The following is a 14,281-nucleotide window of genomic DNA, read 5'->3' on the forward strand; positions in this document are numbered from 1 at the left end:
CTGGTGCACAAATCATTTCCCGATTGCCACATGTAGCATTCTGATTCTATTTGCATTTTAGAGTTATTAGCCTTTACAACTAGAGTGGAGGCTGGGAACTTACAGGCAAAACAGTGCTTGCTTTTGGCGCTTTTCAGAAAAGGATATTTGTAAATATGCATTACTGATTAAAGAAAACTGATTAATCATTCTAAATGTATGTGACTCTTTTAGACTAAGCATAAAGTGTAAATTAGACTAACTATAAGCTGTTCTTTTTTCCTAGTAGAGCAAATGGAAATAATATTTTGTACAAAAAGAAAAGTTTTTCCTATCCACATTTTGAATCATAGCTCTCCTCTTCTGTGAAAGTTAATTCTGAGTGAGATGTATTTATATCTCATTGAAATCTTTGACAAAGCCGACTTAGTCATCCCTTTGAGTAATGGCTTATCTCACATTGAAATATCTCAAACCTATGAACAGTAATAGCTTAAATGGATAAATGTTACTCATATTGACACAATTCATCAAGGAGAATATGTTAGAATATATTAGAAATGTAGATAGACAGTGAAAGAACAAATACAATTTTTAAATATTGCCTTGATATTAAGTCCATTGGTTAAGAACATGAGAACAAGTTTCATCTGTTTCAAGGAAGCAGAGTGTTTGCAGATCACGTAACATTTACTAGGCATGTTCTCTGTCTGGAAGGTTATATACATTTATACATGTCATTTAATTTAACCACTTCCCTCTGTAACAATGTTATCCTTGTTTGCAGATAGGAAACAGACTCAGAAAGATTAAGAAAGTTATCAAATTCTAGTAAGTAGCAAAACCAAAGGAAAGCTCTTTCTGACACATCAGTGTGGGTCTATATCTCTGAGAATTGATAAACATTAAGAGCCTTCTTCCAGAAAAATGCGTAAAGGAACAACATGAGCAATGCTATAACAGTACAAATCTCACTAAACACTTGGTGTGTTGGGCCTTGCTTTTGCTGGTAGATTTTTCGCAAAATTGCTTCCCTCTGAGATGGTGGGCTTTAAATATTTTCTCTGAAGACTTTCCTAAATTATACCTATGAGAAAATTATTTTGCTTTAGGTCTAAAGAAAAATGAAACCTTACTTAACTACACCTAGGTGCCAGTGGCGTACTATGAAGGCTACACTTGCCAGGATTCAATCTAAAGTGGCTCCACAAACTGTCCATAGTACTAGGATTTCTTTCTGATATTTTGAAGTAGAAATAATTTAATAATTATTTTTTAAAAGGGGAGAGGAAAACTGTTTCTTGGTCCTCAGCATCATGCTGTTAGCCTGCCTACTGCTGTAGGCTAATTCTTTCTTACTCTGTTGCCCCTTAGTGCAGAGAGTGTGTTCTTGGACCCTCCCTCACAGTCTTCTTAATAAGTGCATCTTAATAAACCCAGCCCTTTTCAAGCAGCCAGTCTGTCCCAAACAGCCTTGGGGTTAGTTGTACCCACGTATGTATAATTCTGAACTTTTCAATTAGGGTCTTTACAGTCGGTAGAGCATATATTGTTTTTGTAGAAGACTAAACAGTGAAAGTAATCTTTTAAAAAGCACAAATCTGATGTTATCATTAGACTGCTTCTAATCTCTAAAGGCTATCTATTGTGAAGAGGCTAAATGTTCAACATATAGCAAGGTTTACAGGCACCATGTACTCTGGTCCACTTCCTACATCTTTCCCAGACCTTGTTCACCTGATTCCAGGCACATTTGCCTTTTTCAAGCCCTCAGATCCAGCAAGTTCTATTTGTTGTTCTCACAGTTTTGGATTGGCTAATCCTTCTATCCAGATCTATTTCCCTCTGATCATTAAGGTCTCAGTTCAAATGCTACCATCACAATCTCAGCCAAAGAGACCTACCTCTTCAGTGCCTCTCCATCCCACAACCCAGTCATATTTCTGTCACTGTACGACATTCATTTACATGCTTACTTGCCTCCTTCCACCTCTGGGGTATTTGCTTATGAGCAAGGACTTTGTGCTTTGTTGAATCTTCCAAGGCTTGCAACAGACACTGGTACATGGAAAGTGTTTAGGAAATGTGTGTTGAATAAATGAATAAATATGTGACTGGATAAAAACTGCGAAACACTAATACAAGAATAGTTTTATTTCAAATGAATGGAGTAATGAAAAATAATGTTTTCAGTAAGAATCAATCATTCTTAGTTACTGATACATGACTTAGTAGTTCCCATTCAGTATAAAATGTTACATTTTTTCCCTGATACTTTATAAGTCATTAAGTTATTTTACTCATTTTAAGACTAATCTCTGAGACATTGATTTAACTTCTTTAAAGTTCCAGCATCAACTCAGCAGGGTCATCACCAAGTACTGATTGTGTGACCTTGGGCAAATTATACTTAACCTCTCAGTGCCTCAGTTTTCTCATTTGTAATATGGGAATAATAATAGGCTTATCTCATAGGTTTATGAGGAGGATAAACTCATATATGTGTGTGTCTATAAATGTGTATATAAAACAATGTCTTAGAACAGTGTCTGGCACATGGTAAGCATTACAGAAGTATTGACTGCTGCTATGTACTGTTATTACGAGAACTAAATGTTGAGAATAATCCTTCATATAGGGGTATATTCCACTGAAGATAAATGAAACTAATAGAATATTTAAAAATCAGATTAAAGGAGAGCCAGTAAAATAAACCAAAGCAGAAGATAATGAAGGTGTAAAAGCACAGAAGCAAAAAACCAAATAGTTGTTTTTCTTTTTTAAAGAAGGAAAGAGGCTAGAAATAGGACAAAAAGTATCCAGTGGCTGTACTGACATGGAGATCACTGGTGACCTTCGTAAGTAAAATTTCAGAGCAGTAGGCAAAGAAGTTGCCGTGAGAGAAACTAGATAGATGTAAATTATAGAGTCAATGGGACATGAGGAAGTGGAAACAATATATGAAGATAATTTTGAAAAGCTCAGCCATGAATTAGATGAAGAAGATATGGAAGGGTCAGGGGAGGGTTTCATGTTGCATGTATTTTTTTTAGCATTGTAAGTAGGAGTTATTAGTCTAGAACAAGTGTGAATTTTGGTGAGAATCACTCATAAAAGGAGATGGGTTACAGAAAATGCAGTACTGTGAAGTACTTGAGAAGAAGAGAGAAAATGAAATACTGTCTGTAGTGCTCACAGCCTTTTAACTTTAACTCCCATAGTAAAAGGGAATACAAAGATCAATGCAAATGCTAATGAATTAATGGACTTGGTAGAGGACTATTTACTGACTTCTATTTTCTTAATGAGATACAAGGTAGCTCAACAGCTGATAGTGAAGGAAGTAGAGAGGATGGAGGGAAATTTGAGGAGAGTGGGTAAAGTTTCTAAGAAAATAGTCCTTAAGGAGAATTAGAAAGAAGTTACTGGTAAGTCATAGCAATATTTCCAGAAATACAATTAGTATTTTAAATACACAAATGATATTCAATTTCAATAGCTATCAAAAAATTCAAAGAAATGGAACATGGGTTTCTAGTTTATTAATTTAGCAAAATTAAAAATTATATTAATGTATTTTGTTGGCAAAGTTCATTGCAATATAATTTGGTTTGATCTTTTGACAAGTAATTTGTCAATGTCTAGCAAGATAAAAATGTTAATAGCTTTTTATACATTCATTCTAATTCTGGAAGCTTCTGCCAATAAATAATTTATATCTAGAAAATTACATAAATAAAGGTGTTCGTTATCATGTCATTTGTAATAACAAGAAATTGGAAACACCTTAATTGTTAACAACAGGAAAATAGTTTAGAAAATTATATCCACTTAGTAGAAAATTACACAGTTATTATATTATAATTAGAAGACTATGAAACAAAATTGAATAATGCTTAAAGAAGAAAGAATGAAGAAAGCTAACTTAAAATTGTGTCACTGTGTGACAGTAACTTTGTAAACATATCAATATTTGTTAAAAATTAAAGCAAAATAAAGTTTTAAAAGATCTGTAACAGTAATGGGGATTTTCTCTTTGTTTCAAAATATGTTTAACGTGATTCTTCTTATAATTTTGCTTTTTAAGAGGAGTAATGCAGAGTTTTTTTTTCCTATTCTTTTTCTTAAGACTTTCTGATTATTACCTCATTTTACATTTCATAGTTTCAAATAAATCAAAGATTTTATCATCAGAGATTACTTAGTTGATAGTTCATACTTCCAAGTTATTTTGTATAAAAAGATCATAAATACTAGTAGGTGCTTTAAAAATATAATTTCAAGATCTTTTTTTTTTTTTTTTTTTTTTTTTTTGCTTAGTCTTTCCTAGTATGGAGATTGGGCAAACTGCCTAAAATTGCTAGCCATTTTTCCACTTTTCTCATTTTTATTCATTTATCTTGCCCTTCAGAGAAATGATAACAAATGAGCCTGCAGATGTATCTGCCAATTTCTTAAATCCCTATTATCTGCATTATGAAATCATACTAATATGAATGCTGCCAGTATTTTCAGAGCTCTTCAGTTATGAAATTATGTAATAGGTTTCTGACGTAAGTGTAAAATTTGGACTCAACTTCTGGAAGCCTTTAGATTTCTTAGTTCAAAAGTGAGAGCTCCTTAGTTTGGCCATATGATTAACAATTATCTTTATAGTAAGAAGCTCGTAAATTATTGGTCGATGGATACTTGGCAGTTTCGGGGAGGAAGACCACAGAGTAGAAGGGCTGTTTTGTCAGATCACATCAAGTGTACATCATATAATATGCACTATGAATGCTCAGGTCGACCTTGATCACCTGGCTGAGGTAGTGTTTTTCAGGTTTCTCTATTGCAAAGTTACTCTTTTCCCTTTTTCATACTAATGAACTATTTGGAATTCTGCACTGGAAATTTGTCTATTCTCTCTCATTTATTTATGTATCCAGTTTATTTAGATAAAAAGAACTCATGGATATTTATTTTATGCTTTGGGTTATAATCTAATTCTACTTTATGTATTTTGTTGCTCAAATTGTCCTAGTCCTGACCCTTGTGAACTCTTTCAATTAGCTCTTGTGCTACTTTGATGTAACCCCATCTACATGGGGTTTTTTTATTTTTGATTTTTAGTGCTTTCCTTACCTTCTGACACTATAAGATGGTCTAGGATCTTCTTGTACATATTTACTGCTCCAGTCCTAGAACCAGCTCTTTCTTCAAGGAGAACTAGATCTTTTTATTGGAGAATGGTGTAAGACACCAGGGTCTGGATGTGAGGTGTGCTAGTTGCTGCTATGTATTGTTTATGGGTCTTCTCAGCTAACAGAGCAAAGAGCTGTATATATGTATACTAACCATGTATATACACATAGCTTTAAATATCTCTATAACCATGTGCATTAAACTAATATTAAGCAATATTAAGCTAAATATGCATGTATATTAATGTTTCCTACTTTAATTATTACCACATAATTTTAATTTCTTGCTTCTCTTTAATCTTTAACTCCAGCAAAATATTTGACTTTTAAAAGTCTGAAAATCAAATTGTAGCAACTTTGGGAAGCCACATTATCTAGCAGGATAATTCTTAAAGGGCAAACTGTACATCATCAAACTTCAATTTACAGTCAGCAGTACTTTCTAACATCAATAGATCTCTAGACTTATGCTTCCAAGAAGATGAAGTAGCCCATTTCTCCCACTTAAAACTAAAACCCTGAACATAACAACAATCAAGCATAAGAAGACATTGAAAGGTGGAAATGAGAAGGTAGACTTACTAGGGACATTGGGACCTGGGGAATAACATGGTGATGTGTCCCCTATGTTTCCTATTACTTCCTATATATCCTGGAGCAGGTACTACAGGAGCCTCTAATCCATAACTACCAATAGAACAGACAAAAAGCTTCAAAAAAAAAAAAAAAAAACCTGTTTCCCTGTTTCCCCTTGCCAAAGTATGAGGAAAGGGGTTGCTAAAAACAGAAAATTGTTTGGCAATACACACACTACTTGAGCCAAATGTCAATGGAAATATCGCAACCATCCCCTATGCCCTGTGGTTGCGGTTGGTCCAAACGAGGATTTATCTTCCACACAACCCAACTCCTGCCCTCTAGGAGAGGCAGTGCTCTGATTCCCCCACCAGGGTTGTCTCCATGTGGTCCATTGTGAGTTGAGCCTCCATCCCTTTCCATCATCAAAGAGACTTAAAAAGGTGGTTCCTGACAGGCCAGTTACCACTGAGCTGCCCCACAGTCATGGGGTCCAATGGGGGAGCTTACACTCCACTTCTACCTGACATCAATAACAATAGGGTGTTGCAAGTTGGAGCTAGTAGGCACTCCACTGTCCCCTGACACCTGGTGTCAGTGAGACCCAGTGGGGTGCTGAATCCCCATACTCATCCTGAGGCAATAAGACAGAATGAGATGGCACAAAGCAAAGCTAGTTGGCAGTTCTCTTCCTCCTACCCTGGTGTCAGTGGGACCCAGCAGGTAGCTGAGTCTCTGCCCACACCGAGCATCAACAAGACAGAATGAGGTGGTGGGAAGAAACACAGCTAACACTTCACTTCTCCCTCCTCTGGTGTCAAGAAATCTATTGGGAAGCTGAACCTCCACTCCCACTTAGAAGCAGCACGATGAAATGAATGGTCCCACTTTCTGGGGGAAGGTTCAGAAGAGCCAATAGGAGAACTGAACTTCTACTCTGTCTTCAGTAAGAGAACGTAAGTGCCCACTTTTGCTGGGGTATTGTCAGCAGGGCCAAGTGGAAAACTGTACATATCTCCCCACCCAGCCCTCCTACTACATCTCAGTATAGGGGGACTTCTTGCTAAAAAAGGAATCATAAAATTAAATAGGATTCAGAATCATCTAATATTCATAATGTTTAGAATACAACCAAAAATTACTCATGATACCAAGAACCAGGAAATCACAAAATAAGTGAGAAAAGACAAAGAGCATGCATCAACACTGAGACAAAACAGGTATTGAAATTATCTGACAAGGATTCTAAATAAGCTATCACATAAATGCTTCAATTAGCAATTACGTGTTCTTGAAAGAAATGGGAAAAAATAGAAAATGTAAGCAAAGAACTAGAAGTTATAACAGTAAAAAGAAATGAGAATAATAGAACTGAAAAATACAATAATCAAAATAAAAACCTTGCTAGACAACCTCAAGAATAGAGTGGAGATGACAAAGCTTAGAATCATGAACATGAGAACAAAAGAATGTACCAAATGTGAAAAACAGAGAAAAACAGACTGGGAGGTGGAATGGGAAGGAACAGGATCTGGAGAACCTGTAAACAATAACAAAAGAGCTAACATTCATATCACCCAAGTCCCAGAATGAAAAGAGAGAGCAAGTTCTCAATTTTTTTAAAAGACATAAATGTACACACTTAAGAATCTGAGCAAAAAGGAAATACACAAATATACCCTTGCCAAGATACACACCATAATTAAACTTCTGAAAAGTAAAGACAAAGAAAAAAAATCTTGAAAGCAGACAAGGAGAAACAATGCATTACTTATAGAGAAACACCAGTTCCAAGGACAGCATATCTGTATTTTGAAACTACGGAGTCAGAAGCCTTGGCATAACATTTTTCAAGTACTGAAGGAAAAGAACTGTCAGTCACAAACTCACACATTTTATATTCACTTTCTTATTTGACTCACATTAATGGGCCACTACTAATTCATCTTTCTATATTCAGGATTGCCATCAGCCTTCTCCTACAATCCAGCCACAGTATTTCCAGAGGGATCTCTAAAACTGAAACAAATGAATTTTTCTTATAAAAACAATTGATCATGTTATACAACTTTTCTCTCTTCTCTTCTAAGTTTCCAGTTACAATCCTTCAATGGATACCCTTCGTCCTTGGAGTAAAATCTCACATCCTAACTCTTTGTCCATTTGGGCTGCTATAGGAATATATTATAGGTGGGATGGCTCATGAACAACAGAAATTTATTTCCCACAGTTCTGGAGGCTGGAAGTTCAAGATTATGGTGCCAGTATAGTCAGATGAGGTCCCTCTGCTGAGTCAGAGACTTTTCATTATATTCTCACATGGCAGAAGAGGTTGGGGAGTCCTGTGGGGTCTCTTATAAGAGCACTAACCCCATTCATGAGGGCTCCACCCTGATAACCTAATCACCTCCCAAAGGACCCACCTACTAATACTATCACTTACAGAAATTAAGATTTCAACATATGAATTTGGAGGGAGACACAAAGACTAGACCACAGCACTTACTATACATACATGGACCATTCATGAGCTGGCTTCTACCACTATCTACATTGTCTTCTTTTCTTATACTCCAGTGAACATTTCTTATACTGATTGTAACTGGAACTCCTGAAACTCCTTTATGGTCTGATCCTTCACCATTCATTTCCTTGCAACCATGAATTTATCTTCTCTTTGCCTCAAAAATGTACCTCTCCTTCATGTTACTTATCCATCTCAAGTATTGCCTTCTATAGGAAGCCCTGCTGATATCCCCTATATACTACTGTCTACAATGTGAATTAAGGTCCCACTATGTTTTCCTATAGCAGTCTGTAATAATTTTTACTGTAACTATGGATTTACTTATCTGGATGTCCCAATACATTGAATTCGAGATAGTAATATAATGATTTTAGTAACAGTAACGCTGGTGCCTAGCTTAACCCATGGCGTATTTCACATGTTCAGTAAATGTTTGTTAAATGAGTGAATGAGTGAATGGTCAACTTGAAATCTTAATCATTTTACTTTTTAAAAGACTGTCAAAAGATACACACAGTTTTCCAGAAGATTAGGGACTTAGCAACCTAGACTTGATTTAACAGAAGAAATTGTTACTGATACATCATGCTTAAATACCTCAAAGTAAAACCATTAACCCAGAAACTTAAGGTTATCCATCTGGACTTGCAAGCCAGTGATTAATATCTCCTGTCCCCATTGTATCAGATGGTGCCAGTGCTCCACTCGTATCTCCCCCGCACTCATCATTCCAGTGTATATTGATAGAATCATGCTGTCAGCTGCAATTATCCACCTTAGGGCAGGCCAGAAGTGTCCAGGAGTTAATGTATCTGGGTGGAGCTTTCAACCAAGGACAAAGGGGGATTGGAAGATAAGTACTTCAAGTTTCTCACCCATCCTTGGGATAGCTCCTAGGCATGTTCTGTAGAGTTTCACAAGAACTCCCCTGAAGGACTGACAACAGCTCCCTGCAGGACGATCTGTTCAGTAATGCACCTCCTTTGGCTTCCTTCCATGCCTCTACTCTCAATTCCCACTCCACTTCTGAGTTTTCTGGAAGCATCTCCCAGATAAACAGTTTGCTATCAAATTCTTGCTTCAGGTTCTGCTTCTAGGGGAATTCCACCTAAGACTATCTCCAACAATTTATAACCTCCCAACAATCCAGTGCTCTTTACAGAACCATCACTGGTAAAAATATCAAGGCATGGCACATTATGTGTCACTCCTCCGAGATCCTAATGTTTTTAAACAGATAGGAAAGAGCATGACCTTGAAGAGAAAAAATAGTTTATGTGAGAATGACCAGTGGATAAAGGGAAGGAGAGACAGTGCCATTTGTTTTCCATTAATGATAGTGTGAAATTTATGAGCAGATGGTCTGTAACAGGTGTTACCATAAATTTGAGGAGACTGCTCCCTTGGTTACTCAGAAAACTGCTATCGTTATTATGGAAATACAACCTCAAGATTTTATTGCTTTACTTGCTGTAGCTTTCCCTTTACCCTAGTAATTATCTTTCTAAATCACTAACAGCCAACAGATTTATCCTATCCCCACCACCCCATCTCAAAAAGAGACAGACATGGGCACACACACATTTTTATGTATGACGATGCTAGAAAATACAAGCTTGTGGTGCATGTATGCAATGGGTATTGTACATTACAAGTCTCTGTGAAATATCCTTCTGCAGGTTCCTATGTTTATTTTATGAATAATTAAGTTTAGTCAAATTAATAATTTCCAGAAGATCTTGGTGAAGACTTAAGAAAGGAAGTACATTTTAAAGAAAAATGCTTAGAAACTTGCCTTTTTGCCCTTACTTTGTGCCTTGATGAACAAAGGATAACTGGATCTTTTTTGAAGTCTTTGCTTGACTTGAGGAAAAAATACAACTTGTACTTTTATCATAATATGTTCTGTTTTTGAGTACTTAAACTTATAAACCATGAATTTCCCTTAAGTTATTATACTGTTTAGAAGATGTATGCTTGGATATCTACTTAAAATTTAAAAATTGAGATCTATCTATACAAGTAATTTCTTTTTCTTTTGCTGTCTCCATTTCAGTTTCCTGAGTTTTGGGGAAGGCCTTGTTTCCCCAAAGGAGCAATTTCTGGTAGAAATCTGAAGGTCTGACCCCAGAAAAAAAGATCCAGTACAGCCAATGAAGTAAGGACAAGAAGGTTTCCAATCAGGTAGGAACACAATCTCATACATTCAACCACATTAAATAAGGTATGCTGATAACTGAGTATGATACAACTGCTTGGAAGAAGATGGATATATAACCTACCATTACAAGGAAGCTGGTCCCAATCCCTTGGAGGTTGTGGTGTTTTTCAGAAAGTACCTTGGGGGAAAATGAATAAAATAACAGTATGATGCTTTTTTTCCATTTTTAGCTCGTTGTTGCCAAGTACACTTAGCAATCCTTGTGCCTGTGGTTAATCCCAGGAGGTTAGGCATGTAGAATAGCAGATTAACTCCTTTGATATTTTCTCCCAAGACAAATCATTAAGCATCAAGCCTTCTAAGTGAAGAACAGCCCCAGTCAATGGTGTGAGGAAATCAGCTTTGTTCTTTTTGGGGCACATCTTCTTGGTCTTGGCACAAAGTGTGTTCACATAGGGAGTTGGAGGAAAATGGCACATGGAAAGAGGAGTTCTGTTTCATTTACCTTTACCTGTCAAAACTCCACTAATAGTTTTACTTTCATTAGCAATTTGTGATAAAAACTTAGGGTAAAGGGAGTAATGAAGATGTCCCATTATATGGCAGGACAAAAGATCAAAATCAGGGCCTATCCATCTCATTTACAGTTATATACTTGGTGTTCAGCACAGCACTTGACTCCCAATCAGTACTCAATATGAAGACACATGTTGAAAGACTTACAGATGAATGAGTGAATGAAAAAAAAGTTAATATGGTGGAACATGTGTTTTAGCCTTTTTATTTTCTTGTGTGTTGACTTCTGTATTCTCAGGACCCAGCACTGTAATGACACATCAAATGTAAGCAATAAAATCTGCTGAAAGAATGAATGAGTCTAAGGATAATTTTAAGACCAACACAGACCCCATATTTGCCAAGGTCTATGGCAGACGTATCCACGAGATGAAAGTCTGGATCCCAACTACTGATAGAACTGACAGAATTTATCTAGTTTTAATCATTTACAGCTCATCCCATTACATTTAGGCATAGTAGCTACATAAGACATACTATTAAATGTCAACTGAAAAAAAATACACAACCTAAAAGTTGAGAACTATGTTTTATTCAGGGGACGTACTGAGGACATAAGCTGGGATACAGCCTCTCAGAGAGCTCTGAGGGACTGTTCTGAAGAGGTAAAGGAGGAGCCAGTATTTATAGGAGTTTTTGCAACAAAAACCAGATAGTCAGAACATCAAACCATTACTGTTAATTAAAGAAACCAGACATATCAAGTTAATGAAATTAGCATTCTTCTATGTATGAGAAGATGCAAGAGTCTGGGCTCATTGAAATCATTTCTTTAATATGCATCTTCACTATTTAGGGCCAGTATCCTGTTTTCTCCATCCTGAATCCCCCTGAGGGTGTACTGCCAGGAGGGTTGGGATGGGGCATCTGCAGTGGCTGATGGCTTGATGGCTACAACATCCTTTGTTTTCTGATATGGAAGGCAACATTCTTTGTCCCTGTAAATGACTTGAATATGGATAGAAAATCCCCTGACATGCAAAACATGATTTTGGGGAGCATTTTTATAATGACAAAGTTAAGAGCAATTTCAGAATCACTAGCTGTTAAAATTGCTATTTACAATTTTCCACAGGTAGGTAGTAATCTACTATCACTCTCTTCTGCATTCCCAAGGGAGAATAAAAGCCATTTAACTCAAGAAAGAAATGTAAAATTTAGCATAATGAAGCTTCCACAAAACCAAAGACACACACAAAGGCACATACATAAACTCTCTCAGATATGAAGTAATAATCTAAAATTACCCTGGAACTCATCGCAAAATAACAGGAAATCTACTTATACTTGATGAATTATATTTTTTAGTGTTTGACATGTATAGGTACTTGTTGATAAAATTCAGAGTTGCTAGATGGAGAAATAGCTTTGTACCCATATTGTCTTTGTATGTATTTATCCATAATGTACGACATTGCCTCCCCTGCTGCATCCTCTTCCTGTTTTCTCTTGGGGGCAGGAATGTTGTTATCAGTTGTTTTTAAAATTTCTAGGCAGCCAAAGGACTTGTACCACTTAAATAAAGATGGAAAATTGTCCCAAAGTAGAAAGCTTCATTATGAAACATAAAGTCCTCACATGAATGGGGAAGAAATTCATTGCTGAAGTTTCCAATTACAGAAGATTTATGAGTAAATATGTATGTTGTTTCAAAGTGGACTCTCTTCTTTATAATTAAGGTCTAGGGGTTATCTTTGGTAACTACTGGACTTCGATTTTTAAAATATTATTAGATAATATACAAAAGAATATATTCAAATGTATGTAATTTATGAGAAATAATAAAATAAACTCCTGCAAACACACCACCAAAACTAAGAACTAGAATCAAAACTGCTGAATCTTCTCTCTGTACTCTACCCTGATCCCACCTTCCTGGTTTCAGCAAAAAAATCACTCTGACCTTGGCTTTATGTTCAACATTCACTTAATTTTTATGTGATTTTACTTATTATTGAGATTTATAAAATTGATACCATACTTTACTCTTCTGGGCTTGCTCTTTTAACTCAATATTATGTTTCTAAGGTTCATCCATTTGCTTTAACTAGTGTTCATTCATTTTCATTACTGTATAATATTTCATTGTATAAATATAGAAAATGTGTTTCTTATTGCATTGACGATATTTGGATTGTTTTGGATCTATTATAACCAGTACTTCCATGAACATTTATTTTAATGTTGCCTGGTACACTTGCGCAAGATTTATTTTAACATAAGAGAAGACATACTAAGAGTGAATTCAAATATCCAACTTTAAAAGATAATGCCAAAATGTTTTCCCAAGTCATGGAATCCATTTTCAGTCCTTTTGTTCTGTAGCCTTACCAGTTAGAATGGCCTATCTAGTCAGTATAAATTCTGTTTTGGTCTTTACTTTAGCCTGCTCTAGTTGCCCTAACAAAATATCTACAGACTCAGTGGCTTAAAAAAGAGAAATTTATCTTCCCACAGTTCTGGAGGCTAGAAGTCTAGGATCAAGGTGTTGGCAGGTTTGGTTCCTCCTGAGGCCTCTCTCCTTGACTTGCAGTAACCACTGCCTTCTTGCTATGGTTCTCACAGGGCCTTTTCTCTGTGTGTATACAGCTCTGGGGTCTCTTCCTCTTCTTACAAGGACACGTCATACTAGATTAGGGCCCCACCATTAGGACCTCATTTAACCATAATTATGTTTTTAAATGCCCTATCTCCAAACAGCCGCGTTGGTAGATGGGGCATCAACATATGACTTTTAGGGAACACAATCCAGTCCGTAACAGTTTTAATTTGTGTTTCCCTAATTACTGATATGTTGAGAATCCTTTCACTTACCTAATAGTTACCTATGTTTCCTATTCTGTGAAATTCCAGAGAACATCATTTGTCCATTTCTTTATTGTTTATCTTTTTCTTACTATTTTCTTATTTTTCTTTAAATACAAGCTTATAATTCTTTGTCAACCATATGTAGTTGCGTTTATATTTAGTCACAGATAAGCTATGATTTGTCTTCTAACTTTTTTAGTGTTGTCTTGTGATAAATAGAAGCTCTTAATATTAATGAAATAAAATTTATCTTTTAAGTTAGTGCTTTTTTTCTTATTAAAATGTCCTTTCTTAGCTTAAGCTATATAGAAAGAGCAAATTTTCTTCTAAGAGTTCTATGTGTCTTTGTTCTGTATTCAAAGCCATTAATGCATCTAGAATTGATTTGTGTGTATTATCCAATTTCTTTGTTTCCTTAGAATAATTAAGTTTTCCAAGGCCATTTCAGAATGAATGGATTTTTTTAGGTAT

General features: G+C 35.8%; 1 protein-coding gene and 1 long non-coding RNA gene across 3 annotated transcripts in view; one reads left to right on the forward strand and one right to left on the reverse strand.

Annotated features, from left to right (window-relative positions):
- LOC123615784 (uncharacterized) overlaps positions 1–14,281 on the reverse strand; it is a 185,199-nt gene that overhangs the window by 107,039 nt on the left and 63,879 nt on the right. The window contains exon 3 of one of the 2 annotated variants that reach the window (XR_012503263.1): positions 10,548–10,604. The exons of the other annotated variant lie outside the window; for it this stretch is intronic. This is a non-coding gene — a long non-coding RNA (uncharacterized LOC123615784). The remainder of the gene's footprint in view (positions 1–10,547; positions 10,605–14,281) is intronic. 2 annotated transcript variants of the gene reach the window in all.
- Positions 1–14,281, forward strand: part of PKIA (cAMP-dependent protein kinase inhibitor alpha) — a 90,438-nt gene that overhangs the window by 47,790 nt on the left and 28,367 nt on the right. Inside the window, exon 2 of the mRNA XM_074355135.1 lies at positions 10,322–10,449. The gene's annotated coding sequence lies outside the window, so the exon portion shown is untranslated. The remainder of the gene's footprint in view (positions 1–10,321; positions 10,450–14,281) is intronic.

This window comes from Camelus bactrianus, chromosome 29 (assembly GCF_048773025.1).
Source record: "Camelus bactrianus isolate YW-2024 breed Bactrian camel chromosome 29, ASM4877302v1, whole genome shotgun sequence".
Lineage (NCBI taxonomy): Eukaryota > Metazoa > Chordata > Mammalia > Artiodactyla > Camelidae > Camelus > Camelus bactrianus.